This window comes from Ranitomeya variabilis, chromosome 7 (assembly GCF_051348905.1).
Source record: "Ranitomeya variabilis isolate aRanVar5 chromosome 7, aRanVar5.hap1, whole genome shotgun sequence".
In the NCBI taxonomy this organism is placed as follows: domain Eukaryota; kingdom Metazoa; phylum Chordata; class Amphibia; order Anura; family Dendrobatidae; genus Ranitomeya; species Ranitomeya variabilis.
The window spans coordinates 128081198-128104101 of record NC_135238.1 but is presented as its reverse complement, the minus strand read 5'-3'; positions in this window follow the sequence as shown (position 1 = coordinate 128104101).

Genomic DNA, 22904 nt, shown 5'->3' with positions numbered 1-22904 from the left:
TGGCTAAGCCATTTTAGACCATTTTAGACTTTTACAGTTTAGAGATAGGAGGTCAAAGCCTGCAGCTCAGTCCTTAAAAGGGTTAAAAAAAGTCCTCAATTTGACTGTGGTGTACTACTGCAGTGCTGAAACACATTGAAAGTTGGAATGTAAGCCTTAGGTCGAGGTCACACTATGGAAAGTCGGTCTGAGTCTCCCTGCTGAGAGTCGCACTGTCATGTCGGACGCTGTTCACACTAGGGTGTCTGACAGACAGCGGTAATTCCTCATTCGTCCACTACATGCTCAGTGGCGCCGGCTAGATTGATCCAGATTGTCCAGGGTTAATCTGGCTGGTACTCGGGTTGGAGGCTTAGTCACGCCCATTGCCTTTAAATAGTTTTGCTGGGCTTTGGGCATCACCGATTATAGCTTGTGTCTTGTGCCTGGTGATCTCGGTCTGGAGTGGTGGTCTAGGAGAGGAAATATCGTATCTGGTGGTGTATTATCCTTCGTTATATTTCTCCTTCCAATATTTGTATTGTTTTGCCCTGTGAACATTATAGTGTTTTCCTGTGTGTCTGCTGCGTGGTGCGTTTTTTAGTTTTCCCGGTCTGTGCTTTCTGTAGGGGTTGGTGAGAGGTCTTATCACTGGGTGGTGGGTGGAGGTTTCAGCTTAGTACTGAAACAGGACTCAGGGTCAGGCCTGGCGGCCCAGACATGCACATCTTCAGTGTAAACTCTGGGAGAGGGACAGACAGGGTTTCCCTAGTTTGAGGGATATTGCAGGGGCCCGGGTAATCAGCTGTAGTCTACCCAGTACCCCCGTGACATTATAATCGGCCATATTTTTTGTATTCCATGGATCCCATGACTTCCATAAACCGCCAGTTGGAGGCGCTGTCCCTGCAGGTCACTGAGCTGAAAAGGGCAGTTCAGCAACATGGTCTAGTAGTATCTAATGTGCAAGCTGAATCTGCAGGCAGAGTTGCTGAGCCAAAGTTTCCTTTACCTGAAAGGTTTGCTGGGGAACTGTTGTGAATTAGACTTTTTTGGCTCCCTCTTGTGGTCACTAGTGATATGACTCTGGGATTGTCTTTCCTCAGTTTGGCACCCACCTGGGTCGTTAGTCCAGGGGTGTTGCTATATAAACTTCCTGGATCCTCAGTCCAGTGCCTGGCATCGTTGTAATCAGATCCTTTCTGTTTGCTCCTGTCTGCTGGTCCGGGTTATTGCAAAATTAAGCTAAGTCCTGCTTCCTTGTTTTTTGGTTATCTGTATTGCTCTTATTTTCTGTCCAGCTTGTACTAAATGTGATTCCTGATTTTGCTGGAAGCTCTAGGGGGCTGGTATTCTCCCCACGGGCCGTTAGACGGTTCGGGGGTTCTTGAATATCCAGCGTGGAAATTTTGATAGGGTTTTTGCTGACCGTATAAGTCATCTTACTATATTCTGCTATTAGTCAGTGGGCCTCTCTTTGCTAAATATCTAGTTCATTCTTACGTTTGTCTTTTCTCCTTACCTCACCGTTATTATTTGTGGGGGGCTTGTATCCAACTTTTGGGGTCTTTTCTCTGGAGGCAAGAAAGGTCTATCTTTTCCCTTCTAGGGTTATTTAGTTCTCCGGCTGGCGCGAGATGTCTAGAACCAACGTAGGCACGTTCCCCGGCTGCTGCTATTTGTGGTGCTAGGATTAGATATATGGTTAGCCCAGTTACCACTGCCCTATGAGCTGGTTTTTTATGTTTGCAGACTTGGTATGTACTTTTGAGACCCTCTGCCATTGGGGTCATAACAGGGAACGCAGTAAATTTGTTACTTTTCATGAATCTTGTAAACTATATTTTCATATGCGCCCGATCTCCTCAGGTAATGAGGCTCAGCGTGTGGGCCTGGTGTTGTCATTACTGAATGGGGATCCTCAAGCATGGGCGTTTTCTTTACCATCTGATTCTGCTGCATATAACTCAGTGGATAGGTTTTTTTCTGCTCTTGGACTCATTTATGAGGATCCTGACAGAATGGGTCTATCAGAATCTAAAATTTGCGCTATCCGCCAGGGGCAGCGTATGGCGGAGGATTACTGTTCTGAATTTCGCCGCTGGGAGGTAGATACACAGTGGAATGATCCCGCGCTGCGGAGTCAGTTTGTTCATGGGGTTTCAGGAAGGGTTAAAAAGCCCTTCTGATGTACGAGACTTCTGCTTCTCTAGAATCCGCTATGAGTCTTGTTATCTGCATTGATCAGGGGGTGCAAGAGACGCCGCCTATGGGAGAGAGCGTAGGTACACATGAGGTTGCTGCAAGTGAGCCCACGGAGCCTATGAAAATCGCAGGGGTGTCACATGTAAGGTAGTGAGGAGGCATTAAATAAATACAAAAAATTAAATAAATTATGTAAAAAGCAAATCAAGGCAGCAAAGATTGAGACAGAGAGACTCATTGCTAGGGAGAGCAAAAATAACCCCAAAATATTCTTTAACTACATAAATAGTAAGAAACTAAAAAATGATAGTGTTGGCCCCCTTAAAAATAGTCTGGGTGAAATGGTGGATGAGGATGAGGAAAAAGCCAATATGCTAAATGACTTTTTTTCATCAGTATTTACAAAAGAAAATCCCATGGCAGCCAATATGACTAGTGATAATAATTCCGAATTTAATGTTACCTGCTTAACCCAGCAGGAAGTACGGTGGCGTCTAAAAATCACAAAAATTGACAAATCTCCGGGCCCGGATGGGATACACCCCCGAGTACTGCAGGAATTAAGTACAGTCATTGATAGACCATTATTTTTAATCTTTAAAGAGTCCATAATAACAGGGTCTGTACCACAGGACTGGCGTATAGCAAATGTGGTGCCAATATTCAAAAAGGGGACAAAAACTGAACTCGGAAATTATAGGCCAGTAAGTTTAACCTCTACTGTGGGTAAAATCCTGGAGGGCATTCTAAGGGATGCTATACTGGAGTATCTGAAGAGGAATAACCTCATGACCCAGTATCAGCACGGGTTTACTAGGGACCGATCATGTCAGACTAATTTGATCAGCTTCTATGAAGAGGTAAGTTCCGGTCTGGACCAAGGGAACCCAGTAGATGTAGTGTATATGGACTTTTCAAAAGCTTTTGATACGTGCCACACAAAAGGTTGATACATAAAATGAGAATAATGGGGATAGGGGAAAATATGTGCAAGTGGGTTGAGAGTTGGCTCAGGGATAGGAAACAAAGGGTGGTTATTAATGGAGCACACTCGGACTGGGTCACGGTTAGTAGTGGTGTACCACAGGGGTCAGTATGGGGCCTCTTCTTTTTAACATATTTATTAATGACCTTGTAGGGGGCATTCAGAGTAGAATTTCAATATTTGCAGATGACACTAAACTCTGCAGGGTAATCAATACAGGGGAGGACAATTTTATATTACAGGCTGATTTATGTAAGCTAGAAGCTTGGGCTGATAAATGGCAAATGAGCTTTAATGGGGATAAATGTAAGGTCATGCACTTGGGTAGAAGTAATAAGATGTATAACTATGTGCTTAATTCTAAAACTCTGGGCAAAACCGTCAATGAAAAAGACCTGGGTGTATGGGTGGATGACAAACTCATATTCAGTGGCCAGTGTCAGGCAGCTGCTACAAAGGCAAATAAAATAATGGGATGCATTAAAAGAGGCATAGATGCTCATGAGGAGAACATAATTTTACCTCTATACAAGTCACTAGTGCGACCACACTTAGAATACTGTGCACAGTTCTGGTCTCCGGTGTATAAGAAAGACATAGCTGAACTGGAGCGGGTGCAGAGAAGAGCAACCAAGGTTATTAGAGGACTGGGGGGTCTGCCATACCAAGATAGGTTATTATGCAGCGCCCCAGAGTCCTGGTCGTTGCAGTACTGTGGCTCCGCCACTAAGGGGAGCCATGGTGCGTCTGATGGCACTGAAGGAGTTCATCTGATCAGGTATCACAGACACCAATACATTTCACAGTCGGGCCCCCGGGGGGAGCTAAGGGTTCTATTCACTAGGCCACTCCCCACCATAGTGGGTAAACTGGGGGTCAGGCAGGAAGTTAGAGCAGAAAGCTGACTGGGTTGGAACCAGGCAACACCTTGTGGCAGAGGGTGTTGTGGGGGAAGATACAGTAGGGTCTCTGTCAGGGGTGGGATCCTGACAGAGGCTTGGCAACTTGAACGAACGTAACGGGACCGTGCCTGCTCCGGGTAGCGGCGGTGCCCAAGGAAGGATTAGAAGCGAGATAGATTGTGCTGAGTGAGAAACGAGATCACGCAAAAGGAGAAATACCAGTAGAAGTCGTGCTGTAAGACCGAAGCAACATACTACTGAGGCGCACTACCGGTGGCCGGAACGCCGAGGGAGTATCATAACATTCAGCTTCAAGCAATACTCCAAACAGCGGCAGGACAGTCAGTTTAAGGCGGGCTGTCTACCTTAAATCACCTATGCAGTCTTGGGGGGCAACCTGTGGAGAGGGGTGACTCTAGGGTCCCGGAAGAGCTCCGAGCCTACCCGTCAAACGGGTGCCGTTCCAACCAGAACATCAGAGAGGGACGGAGGATTAGCAGAACATCATCTAATCGAGTTGTGAGGGAACTTAAGAAACAGACACAACAGTTGTGGGGGACTTTCTGTAAGCACAGCAGGGAAGGACCACAACACATAGCGCTAGAAGGAAGGCACCGATTTCCACCTGTGAAGAGAACTCTGGAGGTGCCATTGGACCGGCCGGACTTGCGCAGCCTGGTGAACCGTATTCCGGACTGAGGACCCAGAGATCTTCAGTAAAGAGGTAAAGAGACTGCAACCTGGTGTCCTCATTATTTACTGCACCGCACTACTACAGCATCACTACCATCATCCATATCTATTATTCACTGTGCGCCCCACGGCAGGGTCATGGACCGGGGCCTAGCCACCGTGACAACCCCAGAGCAGAGGCTCACAGGCCCGGTACCGGGTACCCCTCGGCCCTGCGGCAGTGGGGGCGCTACAACTTGGCGTCATGAACAGGATCTACTTATGCCTGAAGAATCAGGTCATGTGTGCCTTGGGACTGTGATTTGTTGTGCTTGGACTGTACTTTATTGCAAGGACTGTGCTGCGCCATTTACCGCCCAAAAATTCGCCGCCATTACAGCACTGAGGAGAGCGCAGGAAGAGAAGAGGGGCGTGGAATAGGTGTAGGCAAACTAAAGAGCGCGAAGGATAATGGCCGCCCAGTCTAAATATTGTTGCATCTTAAGGGCGGGCCCGTTGGCAGGAGAGATCCGCCTCTTGATCTTCTATGGCGGGCGGAGACCAAAGAAACGAAACTATGACTCTGATGAGGTGGGACTGGAGACCAGGACAGGCCAGCAGAAAAGAATGGCCCCGCATCGACCCCCGTCACCAGCGGATTATTCTGATATGCCTCCGTTGGAGGATTTGGATCCTTGGGAGCTGCCGATGGGGCATCCCGTGCCTGAATGGTCTCCGGTTCGTGCGCCTTCCGCAGGAGAGGAGAGTGGCACCGGAGGAACTACCGTAAGTGAAGGTATCCAATGCCGCGACTCCCGGGGAGGCCACCTCACCTCTACGCACGACCCGGCCACTGCTGCGACCAGTGGCGCCCTCATATCCCCGCCGTCTGGCACCAATGCACTGGGGGGGCATGACCTCGGGCCCTTCCCCTGGGGGGAATATCGAAACCACTTGATCGCGGAGTTCCAGCGAGAAGTGGAGCGGGAGGCGTGAGGAGAACTGCTGGAGGGCTCCCTGCCGAAGTGGGGCGTTGTGGTTGTGTACCTGCCCCAGACGGGAAAAGGCTTCGTGCAGGAGATCGGGACAGCCCTGAGGGTCCGCATCACCCGGGAAGAAGTGGAGCCCTGCCTGTGTGGAGATGGCGCCAAGTCCTTCCTGAAGCCGGGGGACGTGGTCACATACCGCCGGCACCTAAAGGGGAACGGCTGGTGGGCCCGGGATATGCAGCACTGCACTGCCGTCCTGGCGGTATCCCGCACCGAGGGGGAGGAGCTCGCCGCTGAAGCCGCTGCTGCTGCCGCTACTGCTGCCAGCATTATCCATCGGCCCACGCAGACACTCATTGCAGCGCACGACCTGGTCGTGCAGGAAACCCGAACCCACGGGGTGCACCTGGCCGCGGGAGTGAGCTTGGAGTCCGATCTGCCTGGCTTGCAGAGGGCCACCTGCCAGGTGAAGCCTCGGTGGGGGTTACCGAAAGACGAGTAAGCATAATGCTTTATATATGTAAATAGTTACTGTTCTCTTATGTTGCTGCTAAGACCCGTTCAGGGTTAACTCTTAAGGGGATCCTTCTGTTGACCCGGGATCCCTATTGTTTGTTTTTGTTTGTTTTTCCAAAGTTTTTGCACAAGTTCCTAGTTGAAAAGAACTGCTGAAATCATGAACAGTGCATGATACGAACTTTTTGTACATAGTTTGCACCTTATTAAAGGTGCTCCCTACTGGTTTTACTTCAAAAAGGACTCTTTGTGAAGATACCACACTGGAACCTTTGCTGAGTACGGACTGGTAGCTTGAGAAGATATGCTACCTCATAGAGACTTGTTCCCCTCTTAAAGGGGATGTTCATTTGTTGCACGTAAATGGTGATATTGCTTTAAGACAGATAGCAATAATGTTTGATGAAAGAAAGTGCTGATAATGTTTATATGAGTAAGTTGTATGTATTTAACTAGTTAATTGTGAAGAAATGTTGATGATGTTCTCCGAAAGAAAGTGAAAGATAGAAGAAGGATGCAGTGGGCCCGTAGGGAAGATGTGGTGTCCAGCATGCATGATAGCGAGAAAGATAATGAGAAGGCTTAATGTTTAATAGAAAATGTTTTTGATAATGTTGATAGATAATTAGGATAGAAGGTAAACCCTGAGTCCTCATAGGAGTCATGTAGAGATGGCTCAGTGCTCTTAAACTGAAAGTAATGTTATGTTCTATACCGTGTATAGTAGTTGAAAAGGCAGTAGGCCCGGGCTGAACGGGGCGGTCCTGCATAGAAAGGAGAGGCAGTAGGTCTGGTGCCGTTAGGACAGGCGGTCCTGCAGATTTAAAGAAGGAGAATGAAAAAGTTAAATTGCCTTATAATGTGATTATAAGAAGGTCTTTAGTGGATTCAGAGTGTATGTCCTTAAAGGCAATGTTAAATTATTGTTCAACAATTTTGCACTTAGTAGAATACCCGGTTGGGTAAGAAAAGTTCATTGTAGCATGTTGCTATGGTGTATAACCATGTTTGTAATGTTCAAGTGTCCTCACCTCCCATAAAGGGAAGCTTTGTTTAAATATGCTTATTGTTATTGCACTCAACAAAACTGTATGTCTTTTTGCTAACTTGTATTGTTGTTTTCTTCCCAGTCCCGGAGTACTGTGTTTAACCAGGGGGGAGTGCAGTGCCCCAGAGTCCTGGTCGTTGCAGTACTGTGGCTCCGCCACTAAGGGGAGCCATGGTGCGTCTGATGGCACTGAAGGAGTTCATCTGATCAGGTATCACAGACACCAATACATTTCACAGTCGGGCCCCCGGGGGGAGCTAAGGGTTCTATTCACTAGGCCACTCCCCACCATAGTGGGTAAACTGGGGGTCAGGCAGGAAGTTAGAGCAGAAAGCTGACTGGGTTGGAACCAGGCAACACCTTGTGGCAGAGGGTGTTGTGGGGGAAGATACAGTAGGGTCTCTGTCAGGGGTGGGATCCTGACAGAGGCTTGGCAACTTGAACGAACGTAACGGGACCGTGCCTGCTCCGGGTAGCGGCGGTGCCCAAGGAAGGATTAGAAGCGAGATAGATTGTGCTGAGTGAGAAACGAGATCACGCAAAAGGAGAAATACCAGTAGGAGTCTGTCATGATTCTCAATGGCGAGAGAACATAGCCCAGCATATATGAGAACTAGCTCTTGGAAGATGGAAACTATACTGACCATGAACTAAACCTGCCGCACAACTAGAAGTGGCCGGGTAGCATGCCTACGTTTTTTTATCCCTAGATGCCCAGCGCCAGCCGGAGAACTACCTAATCCTAGCAGAGGAAAAGACAGTCCTGGCTCACCTCTAGAGAAATTTTCCCAAAAGGCAGACAGAGGCCCCCACATATATTGGCGGTGATTTTAGATGAAATGACAAACGTAGTATGAAAATAGGTTTAGCAAAAATCGAGGTCCGCTTACTAGATAGCAAGAAGACAGAAAGGGCACTTTCATGGTCAGCAGAAAACCCTATCAAAACACCATCCAGAAATTACTTTAAGACTCTAGCATTAACTCATAACACCAGAGTGGCAATTTCCGCTCACAAGAGCTTTCCAGACACAGTAACGAAACAGCAGCTGTGAACAGGAACAAAATGCAAAAACACACAAGGACAAAAGTCCAACTTAGCTGGGAGTTGTCTAGTAGCAGGAACATGCACAGAAAGGCTTCTGATTACATTGTTGACCGGCATGAAACTGACAGAGGAGCAAGGTTATATAGCGACTCCCACATCCTGATAGGAGCAGGTGAACAGAGGGGATGATGCACACAAGTACAATTCCACAAGTGGCCACCGGGGGAGCCCAGAATCCAATTTCACAACAGGAGTCGTGCTGTAAGACCGAAGCAACATCCTACTGAGGCGCACTACCGGTGACTGGAACGCCGAGGGAGTATCATAACATTCAGCTTCAAGCAATACTCCAAACAGCGGCAGGACAGTCAGTTTAAGGCGGGCTGTCTACCTTAAATCACCTATGCAGTCTTGGGGGGCAACCTGTGGAGAGGGGCGACTCTAGGGTCCCGGAAGAGCTCCGAGCCTACCCGTCAAACGGGTGCCGTTCCAACCAGAACATCAGGGAGGGACGGAGGATTAGCAGAACATCATCTAATCGAGTTGTGAGGGAACTTAAGAAACAGACACAACAGTTGTGGGGGACTTTCTGTAAGCACAGCAGGGAAGGACCACAACACATAGCGCTAGAAGGAAGGCACCGATTTCCACCTGTGAAGAGAACTCTGGAGGTGCCATTGGACCGGCCGGACTTGCGCAGCCTGGTGAACCGTATTCCGGACTGAGGACCCAGAGATCTTCAGTAAAGAGGTAAAGAGACTGCAACCTGGTGTCCTCGTTATTTACTGCACCGCACTACTACAGCATCACTACCATCATCCATATCTATTATTCACTGTGCGCCCCACGGCAGGGTCACGGACCGGGGCCTAGCCACCGTGACAACTCCAGAGCAGAGGCTCACAGGCCCGGTACTGGGTACCCCTCGGCCCTGCGGCAGTGGGAGCGCTACAACTACACTTGGGGCTATTTAGTTTGGAAAAACGAAGACTAAGGGGTGATCTTATGTTAATGTATAAATATATGACGGGACAGTACAAAGACCTTTCTGATGATCTTTTTAATCATAGACCGGTGACAGGGACAAGGAGGCATCCTCTACGTCTGGAGGAAAAAAGGTTTAAGCATAATAACAGACGCGGATTCTTTACTGTAAGAGCAGTGAGACTATGGAACTCTCTGCCGTATGATGTTGTAATGAGTGACTCATTGCTTCAATTTAAGAGGGGACTGGATACCTTTCTGGAAAAGTATAATATTACAGGGTATATATATTATATTCCTTGATAAGGCGTTGATCCAGGGAACTAGTCTGATTGCCGTATGTGGGGTCGGGAAGGAATTTTTTTTCCCCATGATGGAGCTTACTCTTACCACATGGGGTTTTTTTGCCTTCCCCTGGATCAACATGTTAGGGCATGCTAGGCTATGGGTTGAACTAGATGGACTTAAAGTCTTCCTTCAACCTTAATAACTATGTAACTATGTAACTATGTGAAGCATCATGCCCCTTTGCTCAGGAAGCAGAGAGCATGTTTTTGCTGTGGTAAAACTGGTCATTATGTTAATACTTGTCCTCTGCTATCTAAGAAAAGCGCAACTGTGGAAAAACTGCTGAGCTCAGAGGGTGTGGAGGAGGCCAATCTGAACTTATGCATATCCTCCATTGTAGTTTCTCAATGCATGCTCCCTGCCAAAGTTATGGTCGCTGGCAGAGAGCTGCCAATCACTGTGTTTGTGGATAGTGGTTCTGCCACTAATCTTATTGATGAGGAGTTTGCGCGCACAGCCGGTTTCAGGATCGAAAAACTGCCTCATCCTATCCGGGTGGTCACCATTAATGCCGCTCCTCTCCCACAGGGGGAGATTACTGAGTTTGTGGCTGAGGTTAAACTCTACATTGGGGTCCTACATTTGGAGGAAGTTACATGTAGGGTCCTCAGTAATCTGCCTGCACAAATGATTCTGAGTTTTCCATGGTTGGCTATGCACAACCCGGTGATTGACTGGAAAACCCAGGAAAACATCCAGTGGAGCAGATTCTGCCAGGAGAATTGCCTGGCCACGTGTGTGTCCGCTGTGACTCCTAGTATTCCTGAGTCTCTGCTGGATTTCGCAGATGTGTTTTCTGAGAAGGGTTGTTCAGAATTTCCACCACATCGTTCCTATGACTGCACTATTAGGTTAAAACCAGGGGCCAAATTGCAGAAAGCTAGGATGTTTAACATCTCTGGTCCTGAGAGGCAAGCCTTAAAAGACTACATCGCTGAGAGTCTGAGCAAAGGGCACATCAGGCCTTCGTCCTCGCCTGTGGCAGCAGGGTTCTACTTCGTTAAGAAGAAAGATGGCGGTTTACGCCCGTGTCTGGATTTCAGGGAGTTAAACCAGATTACGGTTCGTGACCCATACCCTATGCCGCTGATACCCGATCTGTTCAATCAGGGGGCTGGTGCTAGGTGGTTCTCTAAGCTTGACCTCAGGGGGGCGTACAACCTCATAAGGGTCCGTCAAGGGGATGAGTGGAAAACGGCTTTAAATACTCCTGAGGGTCATTTTGAAAATCTGGTGATGCCATTTGTTTTGACAAACGCACCTGCTGTATTTCAACATTTCATAAACGATGTGTTCTCTCATGTCCTGGGAAAATTCGTTATTGTGTACCTTGATGACATTATCATCTATTCATGCGTCCGTGATACTCATTTAGAGCATGTTAGGCAGGTGTTACAGCTACTCAGAGAGAATAAGCTCTTTGCTAAATTGGAGAAATGTGTATTTTCGGTTCAGGAGTTGCCTTTCTTGGGTTATATTGTGTCCGCTTCTGGGTTTAAAATGGACGCCGCTAAGGTGCAAGCGGTGCTGCGTTGGGAACGGCCTGATAACCTAAAAGTGCTCCAGCGGTTCCTTGGGTTTTCTAACTATTATAGAAAGTTTATCAAAAACTTTTCTACCATTGCTAAACCGCTCACTGACATGACAAAAAAAGGTACCGATTTCTCCGCCTGGTCTGAGCCTGCTGTGCGCGCATTCGAGTTTCTGAAGAACAGTTTTGCTTCAGCTCCCATTCTGATGCAACCGGATGTATCGAAACCATTTACCGTGGAAGTCAATGCGTCTGAGGTTGGAGTGGGGGCGGTGCTGTCTCAAGGCTCATCCTTGAGCGAGTTGCGTCCATGCGCCTATTTCTCCAAGAAACTGTCACCCGCCGAACGTAACTACAATATCGGCAACAGGGAGTTGTTGGCTATCAAGTTGGCTTTTGAGGAATGGCGACACTTTTTGGAGGGGTTGGTTCACCAGGTTACTGTTATTACTGACCATAAGAATTTGCTTTATTTGGAGTCAGCCAAGCGTCTGTCCCCCAGGCAGGCTCGCTGGGCATTGTTTTTCATACGGTTCAACTTTTTTGTTACTTACCGACCTGGGTCTAAGAACACTAAGGCGGATGCTTTGTCCAGGTGTTTTCCGGGGGGAGAACCTTGGGAAGAACCAGTACCCATCCTCCAAAAAGGTGTAGTGGTCTCGGCTCTCACGACAGAGGTTGAGGCTGAGATTGCCGAGGCTCAGGAGGAAGTACCACCAGAACTTCCCGTTAACAAATCGTTTGTACCGCTCCATCTTCACCTAAAGATATTGACAGAGCAACATGATGCTGTTCTGGCTGGTCACTCAGGGGTTAGGGGTACTTTGGAGTTGGTGTCGCGTCGGTTTTGGTGGCCCAAAATCTGACAGGACGTGGTCTCATACGTATCAGCATGCACCACGTGCGCTAGGGCTAAGACGCCCCGCTCCCATCCTGCTGGCACACTACTTCCTCTCGAGCTACCCAGTAGGCCATGGACGGAGATCTCCATGGATTTTATCACGGACTTGCCCTCCTCAGCTGGGAACACAGTCATCTTGGTGATTGTTGATCGGTTCTCAAAAATGTTGCACTTTGTGTCTTTGCCTTCGTTGCCTAACGCTAAGACTCTGGCTCAGGTATTTGTGCAGGAGGTGGTCAGACTTCAGGGGGTCCCGTCTGACATCGTGTGTGATAGGGGTACTCAGTTTGTGGCGAAATTTTGGAAAGCATTTTGCTCACGGCTGGGGATCAAGTTGTCGCATTCTTCGGCATTTCATCCTCAGTCAAATGGTCAGACTGAGCGTATGAACCAAAATTTGGAGCAGTACTTACGCTGTTTTGTTTCTGACAACCAGGAGGAGTGGTCGACGTTCCTTTCTTTGGCTGAGTTTGCCATAAATAATCACCACCAGGAATCTTCTGGGGAGTCTCCGTTCTTTTGTGTTTACGGGCACCATCCTCAATTTTGTATTTTGAATCAGGGGGGCTCTTCCGGCGTCCCGGAGAAGGACCTGTTAGGAGCACAACTGTCTTCCGTCTGGAGGAAAGTGAAACAGCACCTGTTGAGCGTGGGTGCAAGGTACAAACATGTGGCTAACAGTAGATGTGTGCCAGGTCTGGACCTGAGTGTGGGTGACTGGGTGTGGTTGTCCACAAAAAACATAAGACTCAAAATACCATCCCTTAAATTGGGTCCTAGGTTTATTGGTCCGTTTAGGGTCGCCGCCATCATTAAACCGGTTTCCTACCGATTGGAGCTCCCTATGGTATATAAGATACACAACGTGTTCCACAGATCGTTAATAAAAAAGGTGGTGGGTTCTGTGGACGCGGCGCCGATGCCTCCTCCAGTCTTGGTGGATGGCAGTTTAGAGTTTGAAGTCTCCAAGGTGGTTGACTCTCGAGTGGTGCGCCGCACGTTGCAGTACCTGGTACACTGGCGTGGTTATGGGCCAGAGGAGAGGTCTTGGGTACCAGCCTCGGATATACATGCGGACCGGCTGGTCAGTATGTTTCACCACCACCATCCAGACAAGCCGGGTCCTATAAGTCGTGAGGGCCCTGGGGTCCCTCGTAGAAGGCGGGGTACTGTCATGTCGGACGCTGTTCACACTAGGGCGTCCGACAGACAGCGGTAATTCCTCATTCGTCCACTATATGCTCAGTGGCGCTGGCTAGATTGATCCAGATTGTCCGAGGTTAATCTGGCTGGTACTCGGGTTGGAAGCTTAGTCAAGTCCATTGCCTTTAAATAGTTTTGCTGGGCTTTGGGCATCGCCGATTATAGCTTGTGTCTTGTGCCTGGTGATCTCGGTCTGGAATGGTGGTCTAGGAGAGGAAATATCATATCTGGTGGTGTATTGTCCTTCGTTATATTTCTCCTTCCTATATTTGTATTGTTTTGCCCTGTGCACATTATAGTGTTTTCTTGTGTGTCTGCGGCGTGGTGCGTTTTTTAGTTTTCCCTGTCTGTGCTTTCTGTAGGGGTTGGTGAGAGGTCTTATCACTGGGTGGCGGGTAGAGGTTTCAGCTTAGTTCTGAAACAGGACTCAGGGTCAGGCCTGGCGGCCCAGACATGCACACCTTCAGTGCAAACTCAGGGAGAGGGACAGACAGGGTTTCCCTAGTTTGAGGGATATTGCAGGGGCCCGGGTAATCAGCTGTAGTCTACCAGTACCCCCGTGACACTCACAAGTGCTCTCCATATGGTCATCCATGTGTAATGCGTTTGAAAGGCAATGATGCTATATGACTATATTTTTGTGAAGCAAAGAGTAAGTTTGTCTATAGATCCAGTTAACATATTCATTATAACGTGATCTGCAATTATTAGTACCGGTTGTTTCGGGAATAACAGCAAAATGCTTGATATACTAATCGTAATGTGCAATATCTAAAGCCAAATTTAGTATTCCAGTTCTTTTGTTTTGTTTTTAATTGTGCTTTTAATTGTATTGTATTTTAATGTGTGGGAGGGTTTTGGTTGGTGGGGGGAGGTGTCATAGCCGGCACTATATTTCCGCTGCCTTACCTTGCCACAAATTGACCCATAGAAGCGCAAGCACAGCGCGAAACGGCCATCGTCCTGGTTCTCCCCTGCTCACACGAGCTGCGGCTCTTTCAGCTCCGGCTATGAATTTTACTTGGAAATGTCAGCAATAAAGTTTTGAATCTTGTGAAGACTGGTGACAGTGGTGAGTGCCCTCGTTTTTCTTACATGTGGATACGTATTAAATGATTTACACTAATGTGCTGTGAAAGATGCAACTCCTTCTTTTGTTCCCTTGGTGACGGCTTTTCTGTGATACTCGACAACTCTTAACCAGAACTGTTTCAGTTGTTCATCTCTGATTGAATTATTAAACTTCTTTATCAGAGCAATGCCCCTTTCTTTGGTGTCATTCACCACCTTAAGAGCATTGATGGAGCTTCTTTGTGTATCACTGCAATATTCTTCTACATCGTGGATCCCAAAATTCAATTCAAAGAATGTCTTTGTTTTACTTGTAACAAAATCGCTGAGGTCTTTTCCTTCAAAAACTAGTTTTTTACCTTCCAACTGTTTCAGCTCCTTTGTCTTTGCAGGTTTCATTCTTAAATTTTCAAACATCTTATCCTTCTCAGCCTGACTGATACGTTCATCCAAAAATGCCAATCCTATGTTAGTTTCTGACAGAAATGTGACTCTTAGCCACTGTGAGGGCACTTTCTCTGACATCTTTATCTGGATAATATTGCAAAAGCTGAAGCATCTCCAAATCATTCTTTGGAGCCCATCGACGTACAACTGCCTCGTGCCAAAAGCAGATATATATTAGACAGACAAAACACACTGCTTTTCTTATTCCTTTCAATTCGGCATTAGAAATATGCAATTGTTTAGTGAATAGCACAATTTTGAGTACATATATGGCCTTTGCCATCCACCTTGCTTCAGTCAGAGCCCCTGGAACCGTAAATTCGAAATAGTCTTCATCCCAGCCTCCAAGATATAGAAATGATAGTTCTAATAGCTCTTTGTAATCTTCTCTTGGATGACTGCCATCTTGCAAGACATTGTTGAGGTAGTCCACTATTTTCATACGTTGTTCTTATAGAAAACCTTGAATGGGATTTTCTTCATCTAACATCGTGAAATAGGAATTCTTATCAACTGAATTTGACTGATTTTGGAACTTTCGGAAAATCTGGATGTCAGGACAACTTGATGGGATGTTACAACAGTTACCAAACACTCCTTTTAAGATTAATTTGTGGGTGTGGTGTCGGCAAGCCAACCACAACAATGGTCTCCCAAATTCAGTTTCAATTCTGATACATGCTCCTTGGATCATTCCTGTATTAGATGCAGTTGTATCAAAAGATATACCAATGATAAGGTCACGTAGCGTGAATCGGTCCAACTCCTGAATAACAACTTCAGCCATTAGCTCACCAGTACCTTTCTGGGCAACAGGTATGCCAAGCAAATGCTCAAAATCTTTTCCAGTTTCAAGAACAGCAGCCCTATCTTCTAGAGTTTTAACACTCCCTCAGGCAACAATTCACTATCCCAATGTAAGATTAAATGAGGAGTATTTTCAAACAGTGACTTTTCCATGTTCTCAGCCATTTGTTTTCTGTTAATCGCCTGAGCTCGGAAAACGGTAGATGGAGATATGGAAATGCATGAAACATCGTGACCAAGGCTTTTTGCAGTTGCAATAAATGAAGTACTTGCTTGTCGAATGGAGAGTTGTTCTCGATGCCATGTAGCCGTGAGTGTGTGATCAAGAGCTACGACCTGCACAAGATTTTTTCACTGGTCATGCAGAAAATTTGTCCTCTTCGTGAACTGATGTTGATGGAGATGAGACTGAGTGTTCCACTGTTCATTTTGGCGATTTCTTTATAATGTTTCTCCTTGTATGCCTCCTTTTGTTCTGCATTTATTTTCTTCTTTTTAATTTGTGAGGCATGATGGATGAGGAGAAGGAGGAGGACAGCAGCAAATAGCCAAAATCAGGAAGCGTATACCCATGTGTGGGTGTGAAGAGGTGCATGGGAATATACCTCCCAAAAATACACTCGATTTGAGCTTATGTTATGCTGCTATCATTTGGTGGTGTTGAGAAGTCTGGCCCAATCCAGCCCTTGTTCAATTTTATAAGAGTCAACCTGTAAGCATTTTCAGTTGACAGGTGGAAGCGCTTTTCAGTTATAATCCCACCAATGGCACTAAAAACCCGCTCTGACAAAATGCTAGTGACAGGGCAGGCCAAGACCTCCATGGCTTAGAGAGCCAGTTTATGCCATGTGTCCAGCTTGGATACCCAATAATTATAAGGAACAGAGGAATCATGGAGGACAATGGTACGGTCAGCAATGAACTCCCTCAGCATCTTCCAAAACTTAGCACTCCTTGTGAGAGTACCCCGCTAGTGATGACCAAACGTGCTCGCCACTACTCGTTACTCACCCGAGTATCACTATGCTCAGTGTGCTCGGCGAGCACCGAGCATTTCCGGGATTATTCAGCGGTCACTCGTGTCTCCACCCAGCATTTTTGGCAGACTTTAAAGACCCAATCATGCTGCAGGAATTGTCTGCCGGCCATGAAACGCCGCAGTCATCTTTGTTGTGGTCATACAGTGATTGGCTTGGCCGCACAGCATCATCCCGAGTATAAGAGACCTGGCGCTGCCCTGCTTGCTGCATTCAGCTCTGGATTCAGTGAGAGTAGGGAGAGCTGCTGCTGAGATAGGGTCAGAATCCTGGTTTTTATAGTTAGCGTAGGTTTGCAACTGTTAAATCCACAACTCCTGAGAAACCAACTGTCCTTTTTAGGGCTAATTTGTGGGTCCCGATATTGCAGCGCTAGGTAGGCAAGGCACGGCATATCCACATTAGTGCAAGACCTGCAGGCACTGCATGAGCATCCATTGTTTTCACTGCATCTCTCCCAAAGCTCCATAATTGTCTGCTGCTGCAGCTTCTTTACTATATACCTAGTTGCAATTTTTTTTTCCCCAAAATTAACCCCCCCCAAAAAAAAAATATACACTCTGTCTCCTCAGACAGCGGCCTGTTTAAAAATCATAGTTTTTCAGGCATACGTAGCATGGTTGTGTGAGCTAGCCTTGTTCTAGAAATTTTTTTTTTGTATTTTAAATTCACCAAAAGAGGCCTCATATATCTGCGTGCTCCAAGTTTGGGCATTGTAGGCCATTTTGCCACTATTTTTGCTGTCTGTTACTCTAATTATATGCAGTACTATTTGGCATTTTAAAAAAAACAGGCCACGTATTTGGCAGTGTGGTATTTCCGTGACAGCCCTCATATTTCTGCGTGCTCCAAGTTTGGGCATTGTAGGCCGGTGGACCACTTTTTTTTGCTGTTACTCTAATTATATACAGCACTATTTAGCATAACAAAATATAAAAAGGCCACATATTTGGCAGTGTGGTATTTCCGTGACAGCCCTCATATATCTGCGTGCTCCAAGTTTTGGCATTGTAGGCCGGTGGACCACTTTTTTTGCTGTCGGTTACTCTAATTATATACAGCACTATTTGACTTAAAAAAATATAAAAAGGCCAAATATTTGTCAATGTGGTATTTCCGTGACAGCCCTCATATACAGTATCTGCGTGCTCCAAGTTTTGGGCATTGTAGGCCGGTGGACCACTTTTTTTGCTGTCGGTTACTCTAATTATGTACAGCATTATTTAGCATAAAAAAATATAAAAAGGCCACATATTTGCCAGTGTGTTATTTCCGTGACAGCCCTCATATATCTGCGTGCTCCAAGTTTTGGCATTGTAGGCCGGTGGACCACTTTTTTTGCTGTCGGTTACTCTAATTATATACAGTACTATTTAGCATAAAAAATATAATAAGGCCACATACTTGCCAGTGTAGTATTTCTGTGACAGCCCTCATATACAGTATATGCGTTGTCCAAGCTTGGGCATTGTAGGCCGGTGGACCACTTATTTTACTCTCTGTTACTCTAATTATATACAGCACTCTTTAGCATAAAAAAATATAAAAAGGCCACATATTTGCCAGTGTGGCATTTCCGTGAAAGCCATCATATGTCTGCGTGCTCCAAGTTTGGGCATTGTAGGCCAGTGGACAACTTTAATTGCTGTCTGATACTCTAACTATATACAGCACTATTTAGCTTAAAAAAATATAAAAGGCCACATATTTGTCAATGTGGTATTTCCGTGACAGCACTCATATATCTGCGTGCTCCAAGTTTGGGCATTGTAGGCCATTTTGCCACTGTTTTTGCTGTCTGTTACTCTAATTATATGCAGAACTATTTGGCATTTTAAAAAAAACAGGCCACGTATTTGGCAGTGTGGTATTTCTGTGACAGCCCTCATATTTCTGCGTGCTCCAAGTTTGGGCATTGTAGGCCGGTGGACCACTTTTTTTTGCTGTTACTCTAATTATATACAGCACTATTTAGCATAACAAAATATAAAAAGGCCACATATTTGGCAGTGTGGTATTTCCGTGACAGCCCTCATATATCTGCGTGCTCCAAGTTTTGGCATTGTAGGCCGGTGGACCACTTTTTTTGCTGTCGGTTACTCTAATTATATACAGCACTATTTGACTTAAAAAAATATAAAAAGGCCAAATATTTGTTGTCAATGTGGTATTTCCGTGACAGCCCTCATATACAGCATCTGCGTGCTCCAAGTTTTGGGCATTGTAGGCCGGTGGACCACTTTTTTTGCTGTCGGTTACTCTAATTATGTACAGCACTATTTAGCATAAAAAAATATAAAAAGGCCACATATTTGCCAGTGTGTTATTTCCGTGACAGCCCTCATATATCTGCGTGCTCCAAGTTTTGGCATTGTAGGCTGGTGGACCACTTTTTTTGCTGTCTGTTACTCTAATTATATACAGCACTATTTTGCACAAATTAACTTCACAAAAAAAGCCCCCCAGGCTGAGTCCTTCCTGGTGTTTGGGTTTGAAAAATCGTAGATTTGCAGGCATACTGATCATATATTTCCCTACTAATAAATAAATTTGTGTTGAGCATTTGAAAGAGTGCAGTAGTCAATTTAAAATGGGCAAGGCAAGGGACGGGGAAGTGGACGTGATGATGATGGTGCATGCAGAGGACGAGGCCGTGGCCAAGGTGAAAGTGGGCAACAACAAAGATCTTCTCTCTCGACCTTCCTGTCCCAGTTTCTAGGGGACCTGTTATGATCCGGTGACTTAGGAGCCGCATGAACTTTCTCTGGAGTAGGTGGAAACTGTACTGACCGCAAAACCTGAACTAACACCGCAACTACAAGTAGCCGTGGGGTGTGCCTAACAAACCCTAGACACCTCGACACAGCCAGAGGACTAAATACCCCTAAAGATGGAAATAGGAATACTACCTTGCCTCAGAGCAGAACCCCAAAGGATAGGCAGCCCCCCACGAATATTGACTGTGAGTAGGAGAGGAAAGACACACGCAGGCAGAAAACAGGATTCAGCAAAAGAGGCCACTCTAGCTAAATAGGGAAAGATAGGACAGAATACTAAACGGTCAGTATTAAAACCCTTCCAAAAACATCCACAGCAGATAATACAAAAAGTTCCACAATCTAACTAAAAACATGGAATGTATATCTGCCACTCCAGAGAACCCAACAAGACTGAGAAAATACTGACACAATCTAAGCTGGACAAAAAATCACTGAATAGCACAGAATTATTAAGCACACAGCATGTGTGCCACAGAAACAAAAGCAGACACTTATCTTTGCTGATTTGGCAGAAGGCAGAAGGAACCAAACCAGGACCAAAACCTCCCAACAACCATGGACAACTGGCAAGGACTAATGAATCCTGCACGCCTAAATACCCCAGTCAGAACTGCAATCAGCAGATACACCTGACCAGGACTGCAACTCAGGGACAACTGCATTACCACCTACAACCACTGGAGGGAGCCCAAAAGCAGAATTCACAACAGGGACCGCAGCACAACGCTATTGAAGCCAGAGCTGTGTGAAAGGGTTGTTGGTTGGATAGCAGATAATGCTTCCAGTCACTTAGCCATCACAATGTCTTCCACATCGTCAAGTCTGAGTAACCGTGAATGTGGCCCGGATATTCCTCACCCTGATCCTCCTTCCTCCCACCATGCTGAGTGCACTGAGACAACTGATCCCACACTTGGATACTCTGAAGAGCTGTTCAGTTTTCCATTTCAAGATTCCAGACTCTCGGCCAGTCAACTTGAAGTGGGGACAGCTGTGAGATTCCATGAAGAGCTGCCCAAAGCTTTGACCAGCCCCGGTCACACGAAGGCGATGGTGGGAAAGTGTCAGAAGAGGTGGACGATGATGAGATACAATTGCCAGAAAGTCAGGAGGAGGAGCAGGGTGCAGATGTGGAAGACGAGGTGGTGGATGACTATGTGACTGACCCAACCTGGCAGGAGGACATGCAGAGCGAGGGCAGCAGCACACATGGGGAAGGAGGCATATGACCCCAACAGGCAGGAAGAAGCAGTGTGGTGGCCACAGACAGAAGGTATGCATCCGCTCCCCGTAACACCAACATGAGGGAAGTTGCCATTCCAACTGTTAGATCTTCCCGAGTCTGGGTACTTTTTAAAGACTCTGCCGATATCCCAAACAGGCCATTAGCAGCACCTGCCATGCCTGCATCAGCAGGGGTAGCAAAACAACTAGCCTGGCCACCACCAGCATGATCAGGCACATGGCAGCAAAGTGTTATGACCCCAATGGCAGAGGGTCTCAGAAATAATTACTAAGTCTGCAAACACAAAAAACCAGCTCATAGGGCAGTGGTAACTGAGCTGACCATATATCTAATCCTAGCACCACAAATAGCAGCAGCCGGGGAACGTGCCTACGTTGGTTCTAGACGTCTCGCGCCAGCCGGAGAACTAACTAACCCTAGAAGGGAAAAGATAGACCTTTCTTGCCTCCAGAGAAAAGACCCCAAAAGTTGGATACAAGCCCCCAACAAATAATAACGGTGAGGTAAGAGGAAAAGACAAACGTAAGAATGAGCTAGGTATTTAGCAAAGAGAGGCCCACTAGCTAATAGCAGAATATAGTAAGATGACTTATATGGTCAGCAAAAACCCTATCAAAAATATCCACGCTGGATATTCAAGAACCCCCGAACCGTCTAACGGCCCGGGAGGAGAACACCAGCCCCCTAGAGCTTCCAGCAAAGTCAGGAATCACATTTAGTACAAGCTGGACAAAAATAAGAGCCAAGCAAATAACCAAAAAACAAAGAAGCAGGACTTAGCTTAATTTTGCACGAACCAGGAACAGCAGACAAGAGCAAACAGAAAGGATCTGATTACAACGATACCAGGCACCAGACTGAGAATTCAGGAGGTTTATATAGCGACACCCCTGGACTAACGACCCAGGTGGATGCCAAACAGAGGAAAGACAATCCCAGAGTCATATCACTAGTGACCACAAGAGGGAGCCAAAAAAGTCTAATTCACAACAGTACCCCCCCTTTAAGGAGGGGTCACCGAACCCTCACCAAGACCACCAGGGCAATCAGGATGAGCAGCGTGAAAGGCACGAACTAAATCGGCCGCATGCACATCAGAGGCAACCACCCAGGAATTATCCTCCTGACCATAGCCCTTCCACTTGACCAGATACTGAAGCCTCCGCCTGGAGAGATGAGAATCCAAGATCTTCTCCACCACGTACTCCAACTCGCCCTCAACCAACACCGGAGCAGGAGGCTCAACAGAAGGAACCACAGGTACAACGTACCGCCGCAACAAAGACCTATGGAACACGTTGTGAATGGCAAACGACACCGGAAGATCCAAGCAAAAGGACACAGGATTAAGGATTTCCAATATCTTGTAAGGATCGATGAAGCGAGGCTTAAATTTAGGAGAGGAGACCTTCATAGGAACAAATCGAGAAGACAGCCATACCAAATCCCCAACACGAAGTCGGGGACCCACACCGTGGCGGCGGTTGGCAAAACGCTGTGCCTTCTCCTGTGACAACTTTAACTTGTCCACCACATGATTCCAGATCTGCTGCAACCTATCCACCACAGAATCTACCCCAGGACAGTCAGAAGGCTCCACATGTCCCGAGGAAAAACGAGGATGGAAACCAGAGTTGCAGAAAAATGGCGAAACCAAAGTAGCGGAACTAGCCCGATTATTAAGGGCAAACTCAGCCAACGGCAAGAAGGTCACCCAATCATCCTGATCTGCCGAAACAAAACACCTCAAATAAGCCTCCAGAGTCTGATTAGTTCGCTCCGTTTGTCCATTAGTCTGAGGATGAAAGGCAGACGAAAACGACAAATCAATGCCCATCCTAGCACAAAAGGATCGCCAGAACCTGGAAACAAACTGGGATCCTCTGTCAGACACAATATTCTCAGGAATGCCGTGTAAACGAACCACATTCTGAAAGAACACAGGAACCAGATCGGAAGAGGAAGGCAGCTTAGGCAAAGGCACCAAATGGACCATTTTAGAAAAGCGATCACATACCACCCAGATGACAGACATGCCCTGAGACACCGGGAGATCTGAAATGAAATCCATGGAAATGTGTGTCCAAGGCCTCTTCGGGACAGGCAAGGGCAAGAGCAACCCGCTGGCACGAGAACAGCAAGGCTTAGCTCGAGCACAAGTCCCACAGGACTGCACAAATGACCGCATGTCCCGTGACAAGGAAGG